The sequence below is a fragment of the Python bivittatus genome, unplaced genomic scaffold (assembly GCF_059951505.1).
Source record: "Python bivittatus isolate LINGU-HERP-01145 unplaced genomic scaffold, Pbiv_v1 ctg000020_np1212, whole genome shotgun sequence".
NCBI lineage: Eukaryota > Metazoa > Chordata > Lepidosauria > Squamata > Pythonidae > Python > Python bivittatus.
In genome coordinates, this window is record NW_028277030.1 from 32,504,160 (window position 1) to 32,515,829 (window position 11,670).

The window sequence follows — 11,670 nt, forward strand, 5'->3', positions numbered from 1 at the left end:
TGGGTAACTAGCTGTTTCTCAGTTAGTGTGGATATAGGTCTTCTGCCATCCATAGTTCCCTCATACATTTCATATATCCCCTCTCATTAGGTCTACTGTTATAGTAGCATTCCATCAATTCCAGGTTCTCTTGTCTCATCCATGTGTGGTTTGTTCCAGTAGCCCACTTATTGTCGGATTGTCCTGGTTCCCCAACATCTGGCGTAGACCTTGTTAATCCAGGCGACGTCTCAGCTGGCACCACTCTCTTAGTCCGTGTCACTCTCATATTGGAGGTAGGCAGGTGAATTTTTAGTGGGTCTTTGTCCAAAGACCTCTACTGGTAAGGTAGGTACCAGCCAGGATTCAAACCCTAGTCTCTCGCATCAAAGGGCAGCACTCTAACCACTACGCTATCCAGCTGCCACTCATATTATAGTATATATGAGAATGTATAAATAGAATGTATGGGAGCCAGTTTATTCTAGTGGTTAAGGCACTAGGTTAGAAAGCAGGAGACTGAGTTCTAGTTCTGCCTTAGGCATGAAAGCCGGCTGGGTGACTTTGGGCCAGTCACTCTCTCTCAGCCCAACTCACTTCACAGGGGGGTTGTTGTGGGGAAAATAGGAAGAGGAAGGAGTATTAGGTATGTTCACCATCTTGAGTTATTTATAAAAATAATAAAGGTGGGATAAAAAAAATCTAAAAATAAATATCACTGATTGATATGCAGCTCTTACTAAGCATTTTCTCACATGAAAATAATAATTAAAAAAGGTGATATGCAGATACATCTGTATGGTTTCCTTCTCCATCAGTGGGTTTAATTTATTTAGGCTATAAATAGTATATATGAGAGCCAGTTTGGTGCAGCAGTGAAGGCACCAAGCTAGAAACCAGGAGACCGTGAGTTCTAGTCCTGCCTTAGGCACCAAACTAGCTGGAGTTTTTTTGGTCAGTCACTCTCTCTCATCCCTAGGAAGAAGGCAAGGGCAAGCCACTTTCAAAAATGCTGCCAGGAAAACTGCATGGTCTTATCCAGGTAGTTACCAGGAGTCAACACTCACTTGAAGGCACACACACACAAAAATAGTATATAGGAGTAGGCAAAAAAGCAGAAAGTAGGATCTCAAGGGATATAGATCGATGGTAAAACAGTATGACCAGCTGAACCTACAATACGAAAAAATCACTTGTGAGTTCTGCAAAGTAATTTATATTACTGACTAGCGCTGCCTAACACATTATATCCATAGTATAGTAAACAACAGTGATCCATACAAACTTTATTTTTTTTCCGAAACTATGTATCTGCTGCAACTTTGGGGGGAAAAAGGAGCACTTCAGTTCTAATAATCACAACCTGTCATTGATTACAAGGAAGACTGCTCTCTAATCCAACATCAAAAACTAGAGGGTGATACTGGAGATGAACTTTCTTCTTTCCATTTTAATGCTATATGGCTATAACTTGGAGGTCTAGAGCAAATGCCATTCTTTAGAACATGGTTTCTCAAACTTGGCAGCTTTAAGACGTGTGGACTTCAACTCCCAGAATTCCCTAGCCAGCATATGCTGGCTGGGGAATTCTGGGAATTGAAGTCCACATGTTTTAAAGTCGCCATGGTTGAGAAACGCTGCTTTAGAATATTCATCCTTATTGTTCCAGAACTGCAATTTTGGGCATACAGTGGCACATTCACCCACCCCAGAGCAGCTGATAGAGGAGAAAACCACAATGTTTTGCTTTCTTTTTTTTTTAATTAAGTTTTTGTTTTGTTAGTCACTGACATATATGTATAACAAAATGTTTTTATGCACTGTTTAAGCATTGAAAGTGTGTATAATTAACAAAAAAACTCACAATAATTAGACTATTAGTAGGAACTTGAATAGCCAGTACAACAGTTTTGTAATTTTGGTAGATTTTAATGTGAAGGATAAATTATATTTTGCACTTATTTGATTATAAGAACAATTAAAATGCAATTACATCAAGTCAGATAAACTTCTACCATTCTCCTGCAATTTCAGCAACAGAGTACTTAAGTGGCCTTTTTTTCTACTTGAGTATGTCACTGGAGCCTTTTCAAACTACGTGAGTTAAAGGAAGGAGAACAGCTGCTGCAGTTCTGTTTTATTCACTGATGCAATGTTGCTAGATGTCCAGCGTTCAGCATACATATATACCCATCATGCTATTCCCTTTAGGGATAACCAACATTGTGCAAAGCACAGAAAAGGAATAAGAAATAGTAAGTTAAATACACTAAGCCAAGAGGTAAGAAAAGGAAAAGGAAATGCAACTAAATATGGTTTTACAGCAACACCATTTACTGCACATCTCCCTGTCTTTATGTCCTTGCAATCCTTACTTGTTTCTACCATATCCATACACTATATTGTGTTTTTGCTTTTTAAACCTTATTTCTCTCTTCTAGAGGATCTCATCAACTTCATGCAATGTGACTTATTTAGTGCCCCTCTTTCTCTCAATCCATTCTGTGCTGATATATTTTGCAATTTGATTCTAGTTCATTGACCAAACCAATGTACTTATTTCACACTCGCTTTTAGTTTCAGTCCACGTTAATTTAGCATTCATTCATACTTCGCCCTGCTTTGTTTTACCACATACATAAATACTCTATTCCCACTGCATCCAATTCACTTTTATGTTTCTTCTGACCTACTCAGTTCTCACTTCAGTGTAACTAAGTGTGCAGAAGCATACTGTTAAATACAGGTATTTTGAATGAGCTATAATGAATGTTCAACAAACATTCATTTTTTACAACAGACCATTATACCAGCATCTGCCCCTCTTTAAATGTTTCCATCCATTTTCGTATCCTCTGTAGACATTCGACCAAAGTACACAAATTCACCTATTTTAGTTTTTTGCCATTTATGTACTGTATAATATAGAATAATCCACTCCTTTTTCCTTGTTAAACACAAAGTACCTTGGTCTTTGATACATATGTTTTCAGATCCATGCTCCTTGTGGCATCATACAGTCTGTCTCAGCCAATAACATGGCATCATCTCCAGTCAAAAGTGCATACACATTCATATCTCCAAGCAATACACTGCTAACATCATCATAAACATTCCTTCTATATTTATCCATAAATGCATTAAATAATCAAGGGGGACATTGTACATCCTTCTTACACTCTGCATAATGTTGTATACATGAATGGTTTATTTCCAATATATACTGCTTTTACTACACTCAGCAATCATGGTTCAATTTCTTATTCATGCAAATAACCCCCAATTCAAGTCTCTTTTTTTATTGTATGATTTCTTTAAATCAACAAATGTACAATAAACTTTATTTCTCACATTAATATGTTTTTAAGTTATCTGCTGAAGAGCAAAGATCTGGTTTGTACATCTCCTGACTGGCATAAAGCCACACTATGCTTCCCAAATTCTGCTCCTTGTCATTTCTCAAATGGATTCAATCTAAATGAATAATAATTATAATTTATTAAACTTGCATGTCGCCCAACTCTCAGGGACTCTGGGTGGCTCACAACAATCATAGAAATTACAATAAAATAAATTTTAAAATAAAAAAGAAAGATATAAGATAGCAAGCATGATGAGTTGAGGGGTCTCATTCTCCCTCGCCAATTGCTTGGGTGAGGAGACAGGTCTTCATGGCTCTTCTAAACAACAGCAGGGTGGGGGTCATGCAGGCCTCAGTGGGGAACCTCATTCCAGAGGGCAGGCACTGCTACAAAGAGAGCACATTTCCAGAGTCCTAAGAGATGACATTGTTTAATCGAAGGAACCTGGACCGTGTGAACCCCTCAGGATCGAATCAGCCAGGCAGATGTTATGGGAGACGGGTGGTCCCTCTTCTGAGACTCACTTAAACTAATCCCCCCAAAATTTATTCTTTCTACCTTTATTTATTTATTTATCATATTTATATAGCCGCCCATCTCACACAAGTGACTTTTTATATGGGAACAAAAGGCATTCTTCTAATCATGGATACAAGTCTCCACATATTAAACATATTACAGAGCCACTCCATAAGAAAACTAGATCCACATTTTAATATTTTTCCAGTTACACCATCTATTCTTGTATACTCATCATTTTCCAATATTTTCACAGCATGTATGACTTCTCATCATTTTTGGGAGGGCATTAACAATCATTTGTTTCAGTTTCATTCTGTGATGTATCACTACCATTTCCATACAAATATCTCCTTTCAGTATCCTCTCAATTCAGTTTCTGTCCAAATCATTTCATTACTTTTATTGATAGTTCCATTTACTCTGCTGGATGTTCTTTCTTTAGGCTTTTTCACCCACTTCCAAAATATATATTTTTTTACATTTTAATCAAAATCATTCTAAATTTTCTCTGATTCCTAACTCTCTTTTATTATTCTTGTCAACAATTATTTTTCTCACTTTTTACATTACACAATTTTTTCTTCCCCACTTTTTCCACCAATAATTCTCTTATATGCCTTCACACCTTCATTCAGATCTAATACTCCCTTCTTCTTTCAGTGCCACACAGGATTTCTTTCATTTCATTTTTGTTCTTTACCATTTAATCCTCTTATGCTCCAGGTCACAGTCTTCCATATTCCATGTAACCATAGCTATTGACCTATGTCACACCTTATGCCTTTGGTGAATCACGTTTTCCAAAGCTCTTTTACTAAACTAAAGAAAATTAGGTTAGCCATCTTATTCACACCCATACACAGGCAGTATTCTATTCTAGTGGTAAGAACACTACCAGTTAATTTTTTTTTGTAATAATTTTATTAAACTTTACAATTACAAAGATAAAAGACTAATACAAACTAAGAAAAATATAAAAAATAAAGAAAAAGTGGAAAGAGAGAGAGAAAAGAAAAGAAAATATATATAAAGAAAAAATATATAAAAGAAAAGATATATAAAAAAATGACTTCTCCCTCCCTCTAGACAAGTATAAACAATTTCAGTAACTAAACACCTTCTCTAGTATTTCAATAAAAAAGATCTCTCCTTCCCATATCTCATCTCTTATCAATAAACAAATTGTAAAATCCCATCATTCAGTCCTAATCAGCAAAAGTCCACTAAGAACTACCAGAAATAATAACATATATATTTTAACCTTAATCAAATAAATCCATTTGGTATTCCAACTTATTACTTCCTCTGAGAAATAAAGCAAAAGAAATCTCTCCACATTTATAAACAAATCTTTAAAGCCTCATCATTCAGTCCTGATTTTTTTAAAAAATCCATTATTAGCTACAAGAAACCACAGCATATATATTTTAACCTTGGGTGAATAAATCCACTTTATATTCCTTCCATATACTTTTAAAAAGCTTGATCTTTAATCCCATCAAATAATGTCCCACAAGTTGATTTCTTATCATCTTCTCTTTGTCTTCTCTCAGGAACAGCTTCAGTAGTTTAACACATTCCTTTTGTAAATCCAAGATAAGAAGGCTATCCAAGTCACTCTCCTGATTTATTATCTGTATGTCCCCTTTAGTTATTAAGACATCAGCCAGTTTCATTTGCAATTCCATTATGGCATCTTTTTCCATGTCACTCTTATAGACTGTCATTTTTAAATCCATTTTCAAATCCACAGCATCTTTTTCCATATCACCCTTGTAGTCTGACATTTTTTAAAAATCCATTTACAAATCCACATTCAAGTTAGCCTCAGTTTCTATTTTGTCCAGTAAAATCTGTTCCTCTTCTGTAGCCTCTGTTAGATCCATTTTTATAGTGGCGGACAATCTTGAAAGTAATTTCTGAGTACATTGCTCCCAAACAGCTTTAATTTATTCTGTAGTCAGATAATATTACTCCATTGTATTAATAGGTCTCTTCTCCTTTAATTGTAATCCTTAGTTCTCTCTGGTTCCATCAGGTCAAACTTCAACCTATCATATGTTTATTTTCCAATCAGCAAAATTTTCCCATGGGAGGATTTCTTACAGTTAATTTCAAAATCTTCATATATACTTTTATAAAATTTTAAACAACCCGCAGGGAATATTCTTTCAAGTCCATCTGGCCCCTTAACTTTCCAAAATCAACATTCTAGCCCCCTTTTGCTGTTTTCCAAAAATTTTTTTTTTCCTTTTTAATCCTTAAACTTACATGAAACTTCTTTCATCCAAGATAGAAGGAAACTCTCCCAGGATGATGAAACTTGCCCTTCAGAAGGTTCTTAACATCCAAAAAAACCAATAATAAGCAATTTCCTAAGGTGGTTAAGAAAGGAAGTGGGTGAACCTAGTGTCCAAATGAAGGCACCAAACTGCAGCTTAGGCAGGATGATTTTCCCAAGGCTCCCAGACCCCTCAAACCTGCTGGAGATAGCTATTTTATGATCTTTTCACGGGGAGCCTCTTTATGGAGCAAACTTGTGGGTGATCCTAGTCTTCTTGATCTGGAGAGGAGTTCTGAGGAGCCAATCCATTCACTGGCTCCTCCCTTGGCCATAGCCATTGGCTTTGCTCTCGCGTAGCTCTCTTCAGTTCACCATTGCTTCCCCAGAAGTACCAGTAGCTGTCTATTTTGATACCTACCAGTATTCCACAAATGAAACCAAAGCCCAGTTTTTCCATAAGCATGCTGTAGCATTTTGATGCAAGCTAGGATCTCTAATCCAGAGACTACCCTACAAGCAAACACACTGTTGCCTGCACCCCACCAATGGGAGATACATGCAGTGTATTGACCCATACTTGGGATACCAGTGTTCAACAGAAAGATGAGTTCCCTTCTTTAAAACTGAGGGGATAAGTCCCTATGTTAATCCCATCTTGTCAAGCAGCGCAGTACTTAAAAATTAACATTTAAATAAGCACCACAGGAACACTATTATGTAAAGTTTATGTGACCTCATTTTGTTCCCCTTGGTATTGTCAAGGCAGATATGATGAGAAATATCTTTATTCTGGAACGTGCCCTTTTCTTCAGCATCAACAAATCTCAGAGTGTAAACATTAAAACCTGTGTGTGCTGGAGAGGAGGAAAAACGTGATCCATGACATATTTTAATCAGTAATCTGAATGAATTTTATTTAATTTTTTTCTCCACCATGAGGTGACTACATTCTGATTATAGGAGGAATTCAACATTCCTTCCAATTCTGGAACAATTGGGTTTGACACATTTAATTTTAAAGCTATTGTGTACATGTTGTATATTTGTACTACTAAGATTATATTGTGAGACAACATAATTGCTACTGTTTACACTGCTTGTCATCAGCTCTTTCACTGTATCAGGCCCTGAGACACTAAGGGGAGGGCCTGGAGATGCTATTGTGCTATGGACGCCTTTTCAGATGCCTGCTAGGTTCTATGCCTCCCCTGAATTTTTAAAGAAACTTTCAATTTAAAAAGATTGAGAGACTAGCTTCCTGCAAAACAAAGCATCAATCTTTGATTTCAGAGAATATTTCTAGCTTCTACCTATAACCCAGAGACATTTTTAGAAAATAACAGTAATAGTTTGCCATCTTACCCAGAAAAGAAACACAAATAGGAGTTGAGACGATAGGAAGCATTTGGGACTGGTGGTGAGGGAGGCAGGACTTGAAAGGATAGAGGGTAGCTTCCCCTTTTCCCTTTAGTAACATTTTTTATTTTACTAAATTTTTATTACTCATCCTGCCCATCACTGGAATCATTGACTCTACAATATGCCATCAGAATTCCAAATATTTCCACTTGTCAAAAAGGATTGCCTATGTTGATCTCAAGTAGAAGTCTTTCCATGTGTTCTTCTTTTATATATTTTAAAGTGAACCTGTAGCTGGTTTCATAGAGTTATAGCATACACACACACACATGTAAAACAATACATAATGTAGTAGAAAAATAGCACCTAAGTGCCATCAAGCACAGGCAATTCAGGCTGACTAAAGTTTTATAAAACTTCAAATTAAAAAAAAAAGTTCATATTATACAATCTAGAGGAAGCCAACGTATATTATTTTAATTTGCCCAATGTCAGCATAGACTGCCAAAACTACAGAATATATGAGAGTTGTTATCCTCTGTACTTTGATTTAATGCTGTATTTATTTAGTTAACTTGTATACTGCCTAATTAGCAAAAGTCTGTGTAATGACTTACAAACTCTGCATAGCACGTGTTTATACGCCACCCAACTTTGCAGACTGGGTGGTTAACAATATAGCACAAATAAAAATGCATATAAATAAAACTTAGGATACCAAAACCAATGTATAAAGACAGGTCACATCTACCATCTGCACCAAAAGGTTTTTTGGAAATCCTTTTGGAAAAGGATAGTTTTTAACTATCTTGTGAAAGGTAACCACCCCATACATCAGAGGCAAAGTGTTCCATTTAATAAATCAATAAACATAATGGGTAGTAACTACAGTACAATTTTCCTTTAGATATTTGTCCCAAAGTCTAGTTGGAATAACTATTATGACTGACTGATATTAATGAATATCAGTCACTATTAAGGCTGACTGATATTAATGAATAAGTTACAGTCAATTCATACCATAAGTTGAAGTACTTGGAAGAGCTAGAAGTTTGATAAAAGTAGTAGAAATTGAGAGATTCCTATCACATGTAATATATAGTGATGGCACAGCCTGTTGATGAAGTAATTCAGGTGGGCTGAATGGTGAGATTACAGGTAGTCCTCACTTACTGACCACTTGTTCACCATTCAAAGTTATGATGGTGCTGAAAAAGGAGACTTACAACTGGTCCTTGAAGTTGTAGCCATTGCAGGGTCCCCATGGTCATGTGTTCCTGATTCTGGTGCTTGGCAACTGGCATGTATTTACGATGATCACAGCATCCTGCAGTCATGTGATTGCCATTTGTGACCTTTGTAGCCAGCTGGGGAAGTTGGCAGGAAGTCTCAGATTGCAGTCACATAACGTGTTTAATGACCCATGGTGGTTTGCTTAATAACCACAGCCAGAATTGATGAACTGATGTAAGTCAGGCACGGTCATGTGACATTTCACTTTATGACTGCATCGCTTAGCAGTGGAGTTGTGCCCCAATTGCAGTTGGTAAGTGAGGCCTACCTGTAGAGCAGAGTTGTGGTCCTCCCTGCAGCATCCATTTTTGTAGTAATTCAGAAGTGGGCAGCCCAGGGGGACTGAAATGATCAGACCTTTTTTTGCATCTTTGACAGAGGTTTAAAGAATAATGAGGTTAAACCTTGAAAGGCTTAAGGCTTCTGTTACACTTTAAAAAAACTGAATTCCCATCCTCCCAAGATTGAAGCAACTTCTTGTGTTTTAGGGTAGATAAAGGAGAAAAATGGAAGGCTTAAGCTTAGGCCCAAAATGTCACCCTGTTAACTTCAGTAATGTAATTATCTTCCTAGTAGTCTCCCCACCTCACCCCATCCCCCGGCTCCCAGCAGGGCAGAATGAAAAAAGGCAGCTCCCAATTCACAAACTATATATTTTTATGACAACTATCTTCCCTTTGGTTCATGGTCATGTTCCCCTTGATAGTACAGCCAGACTCAAACCAGGTAAAACAAATTTCTGTCTTGCTATCTTCCTCCAGTGTCTGTCTTAGCAGGGGATCCAAAGCAAAATGTTTTCCTCACAGGGGATTTTTGAGTATGTTTCTGCAAACTCATCAGAGAGTTTTCTGCTTGTTCCTGCTGTTGGAGGGAGGGAGGGAGGGAGAGAGAGAGAGAGAGAGAGAGAGAGAGAGAGAGATCTGGGCAGGGCAGTGAATCAGCAAAATCCTAAGAAGGTTTGTACTCATTTTGGCATGTGGCACATGGTATGGAGTCCTTAGGTGTGCTTGGGGCTGTTGCCATATGCCTTATAATTGGCTTTAGACATCATGCTTGTTTGTTTGTTCCATTGATTATATTTAGATGTTGCCCAACTCCAAGGTGACTCTGGGTTACTTGCCATGTAAAACAAACAAAAAGATACAAAATATAATATACAACATGAAATATACAAAAAAATCAACATCTTCCAGACAGCACACCCTAAATCCCAAAATCCGTCTAACAAGGGGACCACATCCACCCTACCCCAAAGCCTGGGAGAATAATCAGGTTTTCAAGCCTCTGGAATGCCATCAGGGTGAGAGGTACGCACACCTCTGGAAAAATGTTATGCCTTGTCCTTTGTTTCATGCTGGTATAGCATGTTGTATGAGCCCAGACAATGCAACTTTTGTTGATCACTCATTATTAATTGCAAATCCAGCTGTTGCAGCTTATTCAAGAAATCATGCTTAAAACAACCCATTACTTATAATCATAGATTATAAGTCTCTTATAATGAGTCTTTAATATTTGAATATTTGGCTCCCAAGTAGTATTGCTGAACTGCTGAACAATTTTTCCCCATTTGAATCAGTGGAGATATTATAAACTTTGGTTAGATCATATCCAACAATTTTACTTTTTAGATTCATTATTCAGCAGATAGTCTATCCTTGAAAGTTATTGGAAATACTGACAAATTTAAAGATTGCATTATGCCTATTTGTATGTCAACAATACTAATAATATATTAATATTTATTATTGTCTATTATCAAGCTCAGTCCGGTATTACTTTCTCTGTTTTTGAGATTTGTATCAGAGACACATATTTATTGTGATTTATAGGCTGGATTCACATATTGCCTAAATTATAATGTGATTTATTTGATTTACCTTGATATGTTGCTTGAATCCAACCGCTGAAACTTAGTGAACAAATTATAGTTAAATCATGATTAATGCAATGTATGAACCCAATCACAGAATGCATAACTTTTTGTGTTTTCTCTATGAACTAATTGTTACTGGGCAGGATAGATTAGTACCATGCGTTTTAATTGAATTTGATCTCATTTGTAGTTTGTCATATTTTCAGTGTTTTGATACTATTAGTGTTTGGTTTAAATATATCGTAGCTCATCTTGGGCTGTCTTATTGGTAAGACAGAAAAAAAAAAATCTAAATATTTCCATTATTTGTAGAATATTTAAAATAGGAAGGGTATAAAGGAGATTGGAAACTACTTACATCATATAGGAGATAACCCACAATTTTCCATCTGGTGTTGGAACATTGAGTTCTAATTAAAAATTGAAGTAGATATCAAGCTTGAAGTCTTTAGAGGAATCTGACCTACTAGGATGTATAATGGGTGTTTACTTTAGGCCAGTGAAGCTTACTGCATATTGGAGTTTGCTGTACAGTAATGTTATTTAAGTTTCAGACTAATTCCCTTTGCAATTTACAATATTCAATTAAATTACAATATTCCATTAAATTATTTGTTTTTTTTTAATTGATTCTACAGTATGAGATATTCTATCCTCCCTGTTCCCTACTTTCTTTTTTTAAGGCAGAACTGAGAGTTTCTATGCTCATGTGACCCAAAGCAATATAACAACTCAAGTTTTAAGACATAATTTTCTCTGATTAATCTTGAAGTTTTCCCATTAGAGTCACCTACTAAGATGGGGAAAAAATATTCTGCCATTATTTGGGGGCTTTTTGCATTTATAGCCTCTGGCAAGAAATCTTGGGCATTCTATTATCTTGACAATAGTTGTTAATTGGGCAGTAAAACACAATTGAGACATTTGAATGTGTATTTTGTACTAGGGACTAGTGTGGCTCCTAAAGTGGTCTATGATTTTTATGGTATATATTA